Raw genomic sequence first — 14494 nt, forward strand, 5'->3', positions numbered from 1 at the left:
AATATCCGTAGAAAGAAAAAAACACATGCGCTGTCAGAGTAATTTCATATAAAGACACCTAACATAAATTATTGATTAACAAAGTAAACAAAATATAGCCACTTATGGCTGAATTACATGCAACAATCTCCGGTTGTGTACGATGTCTCGCACGTGAATCTCGTATTATATAAAAAAAAAATCCATGCGTGCACATGCAGTATCCAGATGAGTAGTATCCGAAACGTTCTAAAGAAAAGGAGTGTTTTACGTCACACTGACGGCCTTTGCATGCTTTTATGTAATCACTTAATGTCTAGCGACTCGTCCCAAACCATTCAATATCAAGCCTACTTTTATTTCGCTCCAGGTCAAAATCTGCAGGTTTATTTACACATATACGTATGCTATCTTTTCCATATAGCCTTTATATCGCGAATTTATTTAAGAAGCATTAGACTGTAGCTTTTGTAGGTCTCTGAACGAGATCGTAAATACAAATTCTCTCCAAATTTATAATCTGCTGAAAAAATTAGCTACAATTTTTGTCACCTCGTGAAATTTCTAAAAGAAACAAAAGCACATTGAAACAATCAGTCTCTCTTTTGGTTCAGTGAGAATGCATATGCAGTATTCCTTATCAACACAAAGAAAAAATGACTATATTGTTTCGAAGTAAATCATTAATTCTTCCCAAGTCAACTCTCTTTTTGGAGCTGATGGATAAAAGTAAACAAAGTCAGTCCACTTTTAGCACTGGAGCATAAACTGAATACACGGGTACATGGTCTTTGATTAGAATTCATTGATCACTGTTCATTTCCAGTTCAAGGATCGCAATGTATCCACTGTTGAACGCTGCCAATTCTTCTTCAATTCAAGCCATGTTCCTCCACTTGCATATATGAACAAGAACAAAATAACCCAGGAAACTCGCACTAGAAAGGGAGGGGAGTGTGGTACTCTGTTTGCGCTCATAATTAAAAATTAACTTGTCACCAGTTTGGCCTGTGGTGTAACTAATTTATGTCAGTATGGAGGAATTACACTAAGGCAGCACAAACGACACACGGAAAACGAACTATGCAGCCTATATTTGCTTTTCTAAGAAGACATCAAATTGTTTGGGATAGCAAGTATTGTTTCTTGTCACCTCTAAACAATGTCTCCTTATCAACAATCGCTGGAATGTGAACCTCCAACACAAAATCACCAAATATTTATTTATGTTTCTGAAAAGAAAAGTAGACACGATATTTTACTGGTTGTTACCAGACTACTCAATTCGTTTGCTTCTTCTCTTGTTTAAATGGTATCGCTTTCGGAACAGACCCACACCTCACTGACTGAGGTTTGTAACTAACCAATATTGATCTGTACCATACTGACAGGAATCGTGAATTGACTAAAACCAAGACCTCGGACTAATATCACGCTTCATCAGACAATTTATGGATGGTGCTGAGTTGTTTATTATACGTCTAGATACACGATGTTTACAAAATGTTTGGCGTAGGGTCTATCAATCACGCTTTCTTTCGGTTGAATCTTACAAAGCCCTAGAAACTAGCTGCAATTTCATTTGACAACTTCATTATCGTCAAAAACAAAAGGACGAAATTGAAGATCAATTAAAGATTCCAGAGTCAACAAAAAGACTTCACCTTTCCACATTAAGAGATTTTAAGGTATGGATGATAGCAAAAGAAAGGGATTTAAAGCATGGATAGCACTCATTTAAAGCAGCTGCATCGTCTGTTGCCGTGGAGATCCTTTTACATATTTAGAACAATATACATTTATGAGAGTATCAGTATCATAGGAATATTGCAATCGATATACCTCTGATCCGTAACAAAGCATTGGAATGTTCATACTTTTGAAGGATGACAGTGTAATCGAAAACTCCATGCTACTGATCGGTAAAAGAACACGGAATCTCTATCTTCTGATCGGTAACACAGTATTGGAATCTCTATGCTTGCGATAAATGACGGTGCTCCCTTACTAACTGCATCAAAATTGTTAAAGAAAACGTTGACAGCACAATTTTCCAAATTTTCCAAGTCTACTTTAAAGGAGACTAGAAATCAAAATTTTCCTTCTACGTATGTAATTCTCTACAGATTTTAATTCGACTGTCATGTTTATCAATTAAATATCGTAAGCGGGTAGTGATTTTATTGCATGGAAGATACCACGATTCCGTAAATTGCCGAGTTTTTCCGAGTTTTAATGAAACGACAGATCACGTGGTACCGTGACGCAATACTAGCCAGTCCTCGAATACAAACATAAACATTGGCGAGCGAGGCAGACGGAAGGAGACCACATTTGGGTTGCACATTCAAAACTTGAATCTGCAGTCTGATATAATAGTTTATGTACTGTACTGGTCAGTGCTAAAAGAAATTTTTTAGGCACAGGCCCCGGGCTGGTGACTTAAATAAACTCAAGCCCTGACTGAAATTCCACAAGCCCGGACAGTTCATACCTGTCAACTCTCAAGCCGGGAGAAAAACCTCCCGATCTTGGGGGTATTTCCTCATCTACATCCCGATCTCGTAATATCTTTAAATTTTTCGCAGCGAAGTCCCGATTATTACATTATGTCTGTCAATTTTCATTTGTCAGAAGAAAAAAAACCCAACCCCAAACCGTTTATAAATAGATATAACGTATGCAATCCAGTCTAAACTGCCACACTGCAGACATCGTAGTGATATGACTGAAAAATTGTTAAAGATACGTTAAAAATTCAAATCACACGCACACACGTCTAAATCCGGCACTGGACGAAATAATTAATATCACACAACAGTTTTTTTTTCTTTTTTTCTTCTTCAGTAAATAGAACGTGAAAATTAAACATTATTCAAGTAAATTTCAGATGTTTTTAAACAACTACAACAGTAATATAGTATAAAAAAATTAAAAGAATAAAATTGTCACCAATTAGCTTAAATGAATGATCACTGTGAAATTTTCTCTGCAAACAAAATCGCATCTCCATTTCCGCCAAAGAAACTCGGCCAGTTAACACCTGACATTCCTCTACCGTATATGTGAAGTTTAATTACCATGATTAAATTACAAGGAATAAAACAAAATATACCATGCAGTATATGTGGCCCTAAAGAACTAATTCTGAATAAATATTTTGTTCAGCAAACAGTGTTACATGCATTAAGACTTAAACCTGAAGTCCATGGCATCGTAAGTAACAACAAAATAGGCATCGTTTATTTTGGCAATCAATTGCTGGTGCTTACACATACACACACTGTCGAACATGGTTTCTTTGAAGTATGTCCGAAGGGCAGTCCTTTTCACAAGATCAATGCAAGGATAAGGAGTATGTTCATTAGTCACACGGGCTTTATTTTTTGCGCACTTAAATCAAAACTTTATCTATTTTGCAATTTAGCCAGAGCTGACCAGAATATGCAAAATGGGCTTGTCCTGGGGGAATAATAAGGCGTATCACATGGAGAAAAGGTACGTCCCATGGGCGCTCGCACATTGGGGCAAGGGGTTGGGGGTTGGGTCAATAGTTCCCCCCCCCCCCCAGTTTCTATTGCCGGCCATTTAATGTGAAACTTTGACCTCTTTTCTTTTAATCGCTGCTATTTAAACTGCCCAAGGAATACTTTTATATCAGTTCCAATCATTACAGATTACCGTTTATACATACTACATGTATACAATGATTTTTTTTTAAATTTGTAATTTTTATAAGATTACTGAAAATTGTGTTTTCTCGAAACACGACAGGTTTAGAATATTATTTTTGGCAAAGCCTCCATTTGATTAAAATCAAATCTAAATTTCACCTTGGACAGTAGTGATTTGATTTAGATTGTGCCGTGTTAAGGCATGTATGTCAACATCTTGAAAATACATTTACTAATTTCACCAGCGCGATCAAAGTTTCCTCAGGCAAACAATTTTTGTTTCGACAAGCCTGACGGGCACCTCACTTTGAATACAGGATGGGCCGGAACTAAAACCAGAGGGGCCCAGGGTGTCGGGCTATCAGATTTATTTTTAGCACTGCTGGTGTAGATAAAAGATCTGTGAATTGGTTGTTGCATTTTGTGGTCACTTACTCAGCCTTCTGACTATTTTCGTAACTCGCACGTTTAACACTTTTCCCAGGATTTAAAATATTCAACGTTATGTCTGGAACAGCGCCAACTTTTAGTCTAGGCCTAGCATTTGCGTTATCCTTGAGCTGCCATTTTTTTCAGAATCCCTCTCGTAACAGTCCTTTGAGAAATGTAACGAGCAGATAGTGCTGTATGGTGTTGCTTTGAAATCGACTCGTTTGTAATAATGTATCCATTCTTTCATTATGCCTTTATCTTTCGGAAAAGAAAAAAAATGTTGTCCACAGGCTTTTCTTAATGTTCTATTACACCCGTAAGCAACGCAAAACGGTATTGTCTTTTACTCTGGCAACTCCCACTTGGGCTGCTGGAGTCGCTACTATGACGTCACATCCCAAAAGTAACCGAATAGGTGCGGGAATTTTGCATACGAGGTGACGGAAATTCAGCTCCTAGAAGATAGGCAAATATTTTAATATTGGCATTACGGTCGCAGATGATACTACAGAATAAGGTTTTCTGCTTTAGTACTTTTATTATTATTGTATATTTCCATTGGTTTCTGGTCTCCTTTAAGCAAGAAATAAATGCATGGATAAACCACGATACCCGTGCTGGCGGTACACACACACAAGTACATTCCCTCTCGCTCTCTCTCTCTCTCTTTATACACACACACACACACACACACACACACACACACACACATATATATATATATATATATATATATATATATATATATATATATATATATATATATATATATATATATTTAAGTAGTCTTTAAAGGGGTTTCCTGGCCCAAAACCAATTTTGAACTTGATGACAACATAATTCTCCCCCCCCCATAGACCCCTCAAGTGAGTCTAAACAACTACGAAAACAACTTTGCTGAGGCAACAGGGTCATTTCATACTCGATTACCAAAACGAGGGCATGCCATGGAATAGTCGACGTCGTCAAACAAAATAGGGTTTGATCCAGAAACACCCCTTATATAAGACTACCGTTATATTTCACACAAAATTTTCCTATGTAACTGCTATCAATTTGTATATATGATATTTCACACAAAATTGCTAGTGATTTCTCGAGATATTTTTAACGTCTCAGATTTTGCCATAGTATAACTCTCGTCATCATGACAAAACAAATGCATATTAATTTTACTGCTGATAATAGAATCAGATTCAAACATCTTGATAAAGTTTCCATGAGAAAGTATGGTCTTATTAGCGCAAAATTTTTTTAGCTTATCATTAAATGCAATTTTTGCGTATTTGTTTTGCGATATTGGATTATAAAGATTGTCTATAGTTTTAACGATCTCTATTGTGATAAAAAATATTCTGAATAATCATTACAAACAAGAGACAACTTAATCTTGTGTCTATTTTTGGTGTACGTGCTATACTTCTCGTTGTCATATGCTTCTCTTCATCTTTAACGTGGTATCGTCCATCGTACTTTCTTCCACGTATTTCATATTTCACACAAAATGTTTATTATCCTTATTTTCGAAACGTAATCGCTGGCTATTTACTGTAATAACCAATATAACAAAATCCACCTTGATAGAACCTACACTCTTAGACATTTTATATCCCAACGCAAATGTATTAATTCCATCCGAACATTATCTCTGATCATCGAAATTGCAAAGACCGGATTGTATTAGAACATCCATCTCAATTTTATGACAATTTGATTTTATTGCCATCATTTCAACATGACCACTAAAACCGCCTAACACTGCCTTATAATTATAAAATTCTATTACTTTACCGACCACATTTCTTTTTACTCCCATAGTTCGTTTTTTAACCTTATTATCAAATAATTTTAAGCAATACATTTTACTACGCAATCCAATGAAGTCCGTTATAATTTTCATAGAAACCTCATCTTTAAACTTTTCTATTAACTTTTGTCTTGTCATTGCCGTAAAATCCGCTATTTGTTGGATAATCTGAAAGATCAAAAAGATCCCGGTGTTCATAAATGCTTTGTAACTATCATCAGATTCTATCTTGTACGTAAACGAGTCAGTATCTGTAAATATCAACTCTGCATCAGGCCACTCAACCTTAACAAAATTGTAATGAAAGTCGTACATTAATGTCTTTGTTATCTCAAGCACTGCCATACCAACATAAACTGGTTTATTAAACTTTGCGTTTGTCTTTCTCTTATGTATAGCGACAAGATTTTCATTAAAAAATTTCATACTGAGAAAATTGAGATGCTACAAGTTTATGCGACGTTCAGCGTTATTGACGATCTCAATATTGACTATCTTTCTGATATTTTCCATTGTCTTTCCGACGATGCTATTGTTAATGAGCTTGAAGAAGTTTTTTTTTTAATCCTGTTGTTGCAGCCGCTCTTCTTCTAGTATTAGAGTCGATATTATCTTTCATCCAACACAATTGATTAAACTTTAACACACGATGAACTTTTCTTAGAAAAAAGACCATGATCATGTTCCGGTTTCAGATTTTTATAGTGCAAAATCTATCTCCGTGTGTCAACAAGATTTGGTACAAGTTTTTGAATAACTGATTTACTACTAGTGCTGGGACTAGATGAATAATGACGTTGTTGCTCTCATAACAAACTGTAATAATATTCGTCATGAAGATCAACGGGATAGTCAAGATAAACATCAATACAATAAACAATATATCAGGTACAGTTTTATCGGTTTCTTTTCAAACCTGATCCGGACTTATCCAATGAAATCCGCCGTATGGCATTGGCTCAGACATTGCATAGTCGTAGAGGTCATTGGTACCCAAATAAACTATAAAAAACGACGGCAATGTCTTATCATTGTTGCTCGTGTACTTGTTATTGTATTTGATTTTGTTATAACGCTTATTCCACCTCTACTTCCACGTTCTATGAAACAAAACATGTCAGGATCTGTCAGCCATTCCAGTTTTATTTTACTGTACTTAATTAATGAGTCCCAATATAATCCCCGTGCTGAGTAATATCATGCTCGGTCAAGCCCGTAGTTATCAGCTGTGACATCTCTAAAATTTTCAAATATATCCGCGAGCAGCAAGGCATCTGTGATCAGATACAGGTCATAATAATCTCCAAATGTTTTACAGTCGAAATCATTCAAAATTTGCTGAGCGTAAGCAAAGTCGTTATCGCTGACACTTTTAAGATTTAATCGAGAATAAAAACTTTCCCGGTCAGGTCAACTTGTTTCGTTAAACCTTTCATAGTCTTCAAGATATTTATATAGAAAGGTATCTTTTCTTGTAAGTAAATTTGCTTTCTTACTGAAATAATCAGTCAAATTATCAAACTATCCATATCCTTTCACAAGCTCATTTTACGAGGCCGCCATAAACTGTATGCTGTCGATGATTCTCAACTTGCAAAGTGTCATTGACATATACTTTTCTTTTATTTTGGATAAAATTATTTTATTTTATTTTATCGTTGTTATTGATTTTTGAGAATCGTATCCACGGAAGTTATGTGCGACATCAGGAAGGAAATCTGGTGATGTATATTAAATATACTTACCTGTAATATGATATTGATATTTTACTCGATCTTACGTCGTAAACGCCTGCTCACAAATATGAAATGTTTGCTGAGGAAGTTCTGTTTCTTGTTTTATAGTAAGCGGTTTCATTATCCTGCCGAGCAACATCATAATGGCATCAACCTCGATAATGAGATTTTTCAAACAACCACAGAGCAGGATTTTCTCCACGAAAATCTTTAACAGGTTTTGATAAACTTTTATCAACAGCACATACAACTTTGCATGCGACCCCACATGGTACATGTTCTTGTACTTTTCTTGTAGAAGATTTATCAGGCTTTTATTCTACTCCTTGCATAGGAAGTAGAATCGACTCGAAATCGTAGTATATTATATATGGAATTTTCATATTGTGTCTGTAGTTCGTGAACTGTAACATGTTTCATCTTTACCTGTCATAGATATTCGTTGTACGTTATAATAATATTCTATGTGACGATCTAATAACACCCAAGACTTACATCCGTGGGGACACTTAAAACAGAAATGTTTCTTTTCGTTGTGCTTTATATACTGCCCACCGTCTAACCCGTCAAAGATTTGATCCACACGTAGTGGCTTTTATAGAACAGCAAGTTTATTGTTGTTTGTGGCTCTATCGCTGATATATCTTGAATAGATCTTTTGTGTATTATCATAGACTGCAAATACATCAATACCACCTGGCAAAAGTAACATGTTTTGTTTCTCAAATTTTTGTATTTGATACTCAGAAACGGGAAATACAAAACCAGAAAAGTGTAAATTGTTAGAATGACAAATTTAATTTGATATTGTGCCGGCGTGCTTATCTACCTACCTGAAACAACGCTGATAAAAACTCCCATCGAAAACATTTGTTGTCGCCGTTCTTGACACTGATACAACATTTTGAGTTTTTAATCTAAGTTGGCAGATCGACCTATCAGGTACCTCGCAATGGATTACATTTCATAGTATGAAACTGTTGTTGTGGGGCTTAACCCCACTTTTCAGCCTACGATAGGCTATACATGGCGGCCAGTATTAATGGTAGGAGAAGAACCTCGGAAAACCCCGGAAAGAACCACCGACCCACAAGAAGCTACTGGCAAGCTTTCTCACATACCCACTTGGCTGAATCCAGACTCGAACCGCCGCAGACAGAGGTGAGATGGCAGTGATCCGTAACGGAGAGCGCATTAGACCACTCGGCCACTCGGGGTCCCTCATAGTATGAAACAAATATTCTGCTATTTTATCGAAACTCGAACCTGATCCAGATTTTGTGTATTCATCAATCGTTTCTGTAGCTCCAAAACTATCATCTGACAATGACATCAAATTTGTTTCAATCAAAACTCTACGGGATAGCGACGCAATATAAGGATCGGCACGTTCTTCGAACTGCTGAGTGTTGTTGTTGTTGTTGATCGAATAGCCGATCGGATGATATACTTAACTTAGAAAAACCAACATGAAATTGTACAATGATTTCTAGACCCTTATGCGTTGTAAGCTCAGATTTAACAGTTTGTTGAAGTAAATGAAACAGAGCTGTAGATGAGAAATTTGTTAGTTAAAGTTGATTATCAAATCTCCCGCTGTTGTCAAATCCGGCAAATGCTGTTACAATTTTTAGGGGCTGAAATTTGGTCACAAACAAACTTTGTTTTGCGATGTCTGCAAGTTTCAGCATCATATAATATTGTGTTTTATATTTCTCTAATAGTACGATACGAAATTGTTCATTAAAGATTTGAAACTCGTAAAGTATATGATGGCAAATTTATACCAGCGACCTAGAATCATCCAAAATATAACTTGTTCGCTGGCAATGAACTTGGTGTCGTTATAAATCTCAAGACTAAATATACTATTGGAGTATTAACATCAGACGGTTATAAGATAACGGTAAAAGCAGAAGATGATGCAAAGTACACTGACATTTTGTACATGATTTTATCTGGACATTGTCCGATGAGAATATTCCTGCTGCATTGAACGTTTATCATGTCAGTGATCAGGTAACCGACAATACCATTGCTAATTTGTCTTTAAAAGAGGCGTTTAAACCACATCCGATATACAATTTGTATGAGGCTAGCAGAGGTGGTATTATCAGAAACATAAAAACAAAACAATTATTGGTTATGTTGGTAATATGGGATATTTTCAAGTGTCAGTAAGAGGTAATACAAACTAATCAAACTTTAAATCTCTCACATCGTTTTATTTTTGAAGTATTTCATACACCTATTCCTGTTGGTATTGTCATTGATCTTATAAATGGAATGAAGATGAAAACCGAATCGAAAATCTTGACATTAATACCTCTAAAGAAAAAAATATGTGCAGACGAGGATGATTCAATTTTTTTAAAAAGCCTTCTAGATCGGTTATAGCAACTAACTCTACAACTGGAGAAGAAAAATTATTTCCGTCCATGATATCAGCTGCAAAATATTTTAATAGTCACTCATGATCAATCCAATTTTTGTGGAACCACAAAATCTGCCTTCTCAAAAACGAGCGGTGATATAATCTTCTTTCGATATTCATTTACCGTTTATTATACCGGCAACATCGCTGTCGGTCAAACAGAAATTAACATATTTGTTTAAGGTTTCCCTGTCGTACTCTATCCAGATATTACCGTATTTCAACGTGCGATCGACCTCGACGTTATTAAGCAAAAAAGATTATTTTTTCGTTCTACTTCGAAGGAGGCCATCGCATTAAAATCTCCATGAAACATGTTTCTTAGAGGCTCTTCAAGTTGAGATGCGTTTACAACATTAGCTCGAGTAACAAACCGTTCCATGTTATTCAACTATTTAACACAAAATTAGTGTTTTGCACTCCATTGATTAAATATCTATCTTTAGAATATCCCTAAGATTTTCTCTTGTTAAACAACAATAAGCCCATTTCCTAACAGTGTCCCTGTCATATCTGCCAAATATTATTTTATCTTTCTAGAGTTCTAATACCTCTAAATTTGTTAACAGCAAATCAAAAGCTGATTAAGGATCATATGCAAAGATAAGATTTACGTACTTGAGATTTGTGTTTTTTGTTGTTGTTGTTGCTCATAAAATGTTTAATCGCGTCAAACAGCTGGTTCATATTCAATATTTTAGCTCTCACAATACTCCTTATTTCTTCTGGAATTTATGTATATAATGTCTCTGATAAAAATGAGTTGTTTCAACTATTTTCTGATCTTCGACATGGTCTCCATCGTGAGTCAAATGGGAAACAAAATATCACTAAGACTGCTAGTTGTCCACTGATTGATAACGGATTACAAAGCACTCCGAGTTTGACATAGAAACATATTTGTTTCCTGTACCTGATGATCAACTTGCTGATGAACAAAGTATTATACCTCAACACGAATAAGTTTATGTTGCAGTGCAATCATGATATAATGTCAAATATCATCTTGCCAAAAAGAGACCAAAAACTGACTTTACTGCCAAAGAGCATCATATATTTTGAGAGATGCTCAAGCCGTTTATGTGTATTGGACAACTAGAAGTTTATGGTCGTCAAAAAATATATAATTTGATTTTGTTTTTGTAAAGATTTTAAACTTGTTCACATATTTGACTGAAGATCGAAGACAATATCTGATATCGTTGTGCATACCTATAAAATGCAAGTCTGTTCTTTTAAAATATGAAACGATCTACTACGTACTAATCGGATCGCTAGCGATCTAATCAAAGATCTTTGATTTCACTAGTTGGAATCCATCTATTAAAATTATCACCGTAACGCAACCTTTGACCGAACTTCGATTACCACGTGTTTTATCACTAGTTCGATAACAAATATATATTGTGTTGTTAGTTGAAGTTCTTGCTCACAAAAACTTCCTATGACATCTTCGTTTTCAATATCTTTTAGCTTATATGCTACCGGTATTGTTGTTAAAATCTTGTCCATGACAAATACTTCCTCAAACAAGTTCGGGGTAAAACCTTTTTCAAACGTTTTTTTTTTTTTTTCGTTACTAACATTCTGACACGATCACCAACGGTAAATTTATGCCTGCAATATATGTTCTCGTTTGCAAGAACCGGATCTTTAATAGCATCGTTCGGTGACATTCCAATTGTTCTGTGTTTAGTGTTATTATAATCTGATAGTTTTGCTTGCAGATCATCAATATATATGTTGGTGTACTTTGCTGTAAGATGCTTGTAGATCTTTTCGTTTTTCGTACGATTTACGCGTTCGACAACAACACTCTTTCCTTCGTTCCTGGTAACATATTTTTTAAGTTGTTTTGTCTTAGAAACTGCTCGAACTTTTTTTAAACTCTGATCTATGGTCGGTCCAAATATTATTTGGTTTTCGATCCGTCCTAACAATAATATGTTTCAACGCATCTGTTATCGTCGATCCAGTTTTATCGGCAGTAGGAACGCAAAACGCGTATTTATAAAAACATCAATGACGTTAAACAAGTGTTAATTGTTATCGTTGCGCTGTGCAATGTTCTGCATATCTGCGAGATCTATCACCCAGATATTATTGACTGCGTTTGCGACGACCTATCGTCGAAGAAGTTTGTTTTTCAGGTTTGTGAAGCTCATGAGCCAGAACGCTCTACGTTCTACTGATATCTGACGCACGCTTACCAGGCATCCCAACGCCAAATTTATATTTTGCTCCAATGATACCTTGTACTAGTTTTCTGTCAAATCGTTCTCGAAGATTATCCAGTTTCATATCTCGTAGTTCGTCAAGCATGACCCGATCGCAACCTAGTTTGTCGTCGACGTGATCACCGTAACAAATATGACGCATCGCAATTGCATCAACGGTTTTGTAAGGTTCTTGTCCCGGTAACGGATCGTCACTTTCATCGAGTTGCTGATCAAGTGGATTCAACGGTCCGGTATGTTTCTGTCCTGGCAATGTCCAACCTCCTTTTGGTTTTTGTAATTTGCCAATAATTTTATACATATCCAATCCTGATCCGATGACAGCTCTATGATTGCAACGCTGGTAATGAGCAGCTATCTTATTTTGCTCGAAACGCAGATCTTTGTTCACATTCTTGCAAATACATTTCATTTGTTTTTAGTCACTTACTAAAATAACTTTATCATTGGACCATATTATATGTTATAATATTTTTCTGTTATTGGCGGTTGTTTCTGTTGTTTCATCGATGTTATTGGTTTTGGTTCTGCATTTGAGAGAGTATGTTGTCATTTTAGAGCTGATGTCATACAAAATTAATGTGAAGATCGTTTACGATCCAAGTACCACTTTACGATCATTGTTGATACTTGGAAACGGGTCAAATTGCAGAATAAACTTTAAAAAGTTACCTGGCTTACCATCAGACTTGTATGCTTGCGTCCCAAACATCTGCAAGATAAATATAATGCAATAATAACCACAAGTTGAAGTTAAAACTGGTTGAAGTTGATTCGAGTTATAGTTTATATATTTGTTTAAGATGTGCTATTTGATAATATCACTCGCTGGAAGACCAAACGTGTCAAAGTAGTTGTTGTTGTAAAGTGCTACCCAGTGAGTTCCAGATCGGTCATTGAAATCTTGGATATTGATGACACCGCTTTGATTAGTTTCTGGTGATCTATTAGCTAACTCATCTTTGGAAAATACTTCGATAAATCCGCTGACATCTTTAAGTTTATCAGCAATTTCAAAATTATTTAACGTGGACGATTTCATCATCTGGTTGCCGGTAGCATCAGTCCTCGACCCCGACCTCGACGAGTCCGTCTTCGCATTGGGTATACATGCAATCCACGTCCTATCCCTAACAAGTTTGGTAATAAACTTCCTGCTATCCCTACTAGCAGCGGTCCTATAAATCCGCCCCAGACCGCGTTTCGGTTCGTTCTAGTGGTTCTTCATTTTTTTGTCATAGGAGTTTTTCGTGCTCGTATTGTATGCATTGTTATAATTATCGATCACATAAAATTAGGATTTTATAGTGACCCCTGTTACAGCAAATGTTTGATTCAGTCACCGGTGACTCCGTCTCCGGATGCAGCTTTTTTGCTGCTCCTGATATTGTACCAGACGCTGCTGCTAATCATATCGTTCCTAGCACAGGTAATATCTTTGGCAATAATTTTCGTCCTAAAGTATCTGTCATTGTTCCAATTAATCTGCCAAGTATAGCTTTCGTCCTGGCAGATGCTGTTATTTGTGCCACTGACAGATCAAGTATAAAAGGCTTACCTTTTAACAATTTGGATATCTGACATTGTGTTAGAAACAAAACTTTTTTGGAAAGCTACGCAAATTGAAAACTATTTTATAATGAAACCGCTATTCGTTTAGCTATAGCTCGTGCTAATTTTTTTATTTGTCCTGTGACAAATCAATATCATGCAAAATATATTTATTATTAATTTTATCAGATAAAATATTTATTACTAAACCTGTACAGTCATCCTACCTTGTACAGCGTCTAGGGTTATGTATCTGTCAGATTTTATAAGTGCATACGCGTAATGTTTTGGAACAACTGGAGGACCAGCAGCTCCTGGAACAACTCCTAACGTCCACGTTATCTCAATAGCAGCGGTCGATCCAATAGCTCGTTCGCTGTGCTTAGACACATCGAAATGAAATATTGGGTAAAGAGATCAAACTCTTCGACTGATATCTGAGATCCAGTGTCAGCGTCATAATACTTTTGCATCGCCTCGATCAGGTATATACACGCACGAGATAAGTTTCTCGTATTATTATTTGTAACGTTACAATCAATCACTCGTTCAGGATATTGCTTATAGTTTATTCTGAGGTATACTCGCCTTACGTCAGCGCTATCAAAAACAGAATCGTTTTGTTCTTGTCTGCCACTCCTTTC

General features: G+C 35.9%; 1 protein-coding gene across 4 annotated transcripts in view; it reads right to left on the reverse strand.

Moving 5' to 3' along the window:
- Positions 1 to 14494, reverse strand: part of LOC149777543 (uncharacterized) — a 77423-nt gene that overhangs the window by 34103 nt on the left and 28826 nt on the right. The window contains exon 2 of one of the 4 annotated variants that reach the window (XM_089942140.1): positions 12981 to 13011. The exons of the other annotated variants lie outside the window; for them this stretch is intronic. The gene's annotated coding sequence lies outside the window, so the exon portion shown is untranslated. The remainder of the gene's footprint in view (positions 1 to 12980; positions 13012 to 14494) is intronic. 4 annotated transcript variants of the gene reach the window in all.

The sequence above is a fragment of the Sinohyriopsis cumingii genome, chromosome 18 (assembly GCF_028554795.1).
Source record: "Sinohyriopsis cumingii isolate HCF-2022 chromosome 18, ASM2855479v2, whole genome shotgun sequence".
In the NCBI taxonomy this organism is placed as follows: Eukaryota; Metazoa; Mollusca; class Bivalvia; order Unionida; family Unionidae; genus Sinohyriopsis; species Sinohyriopsis cumingii.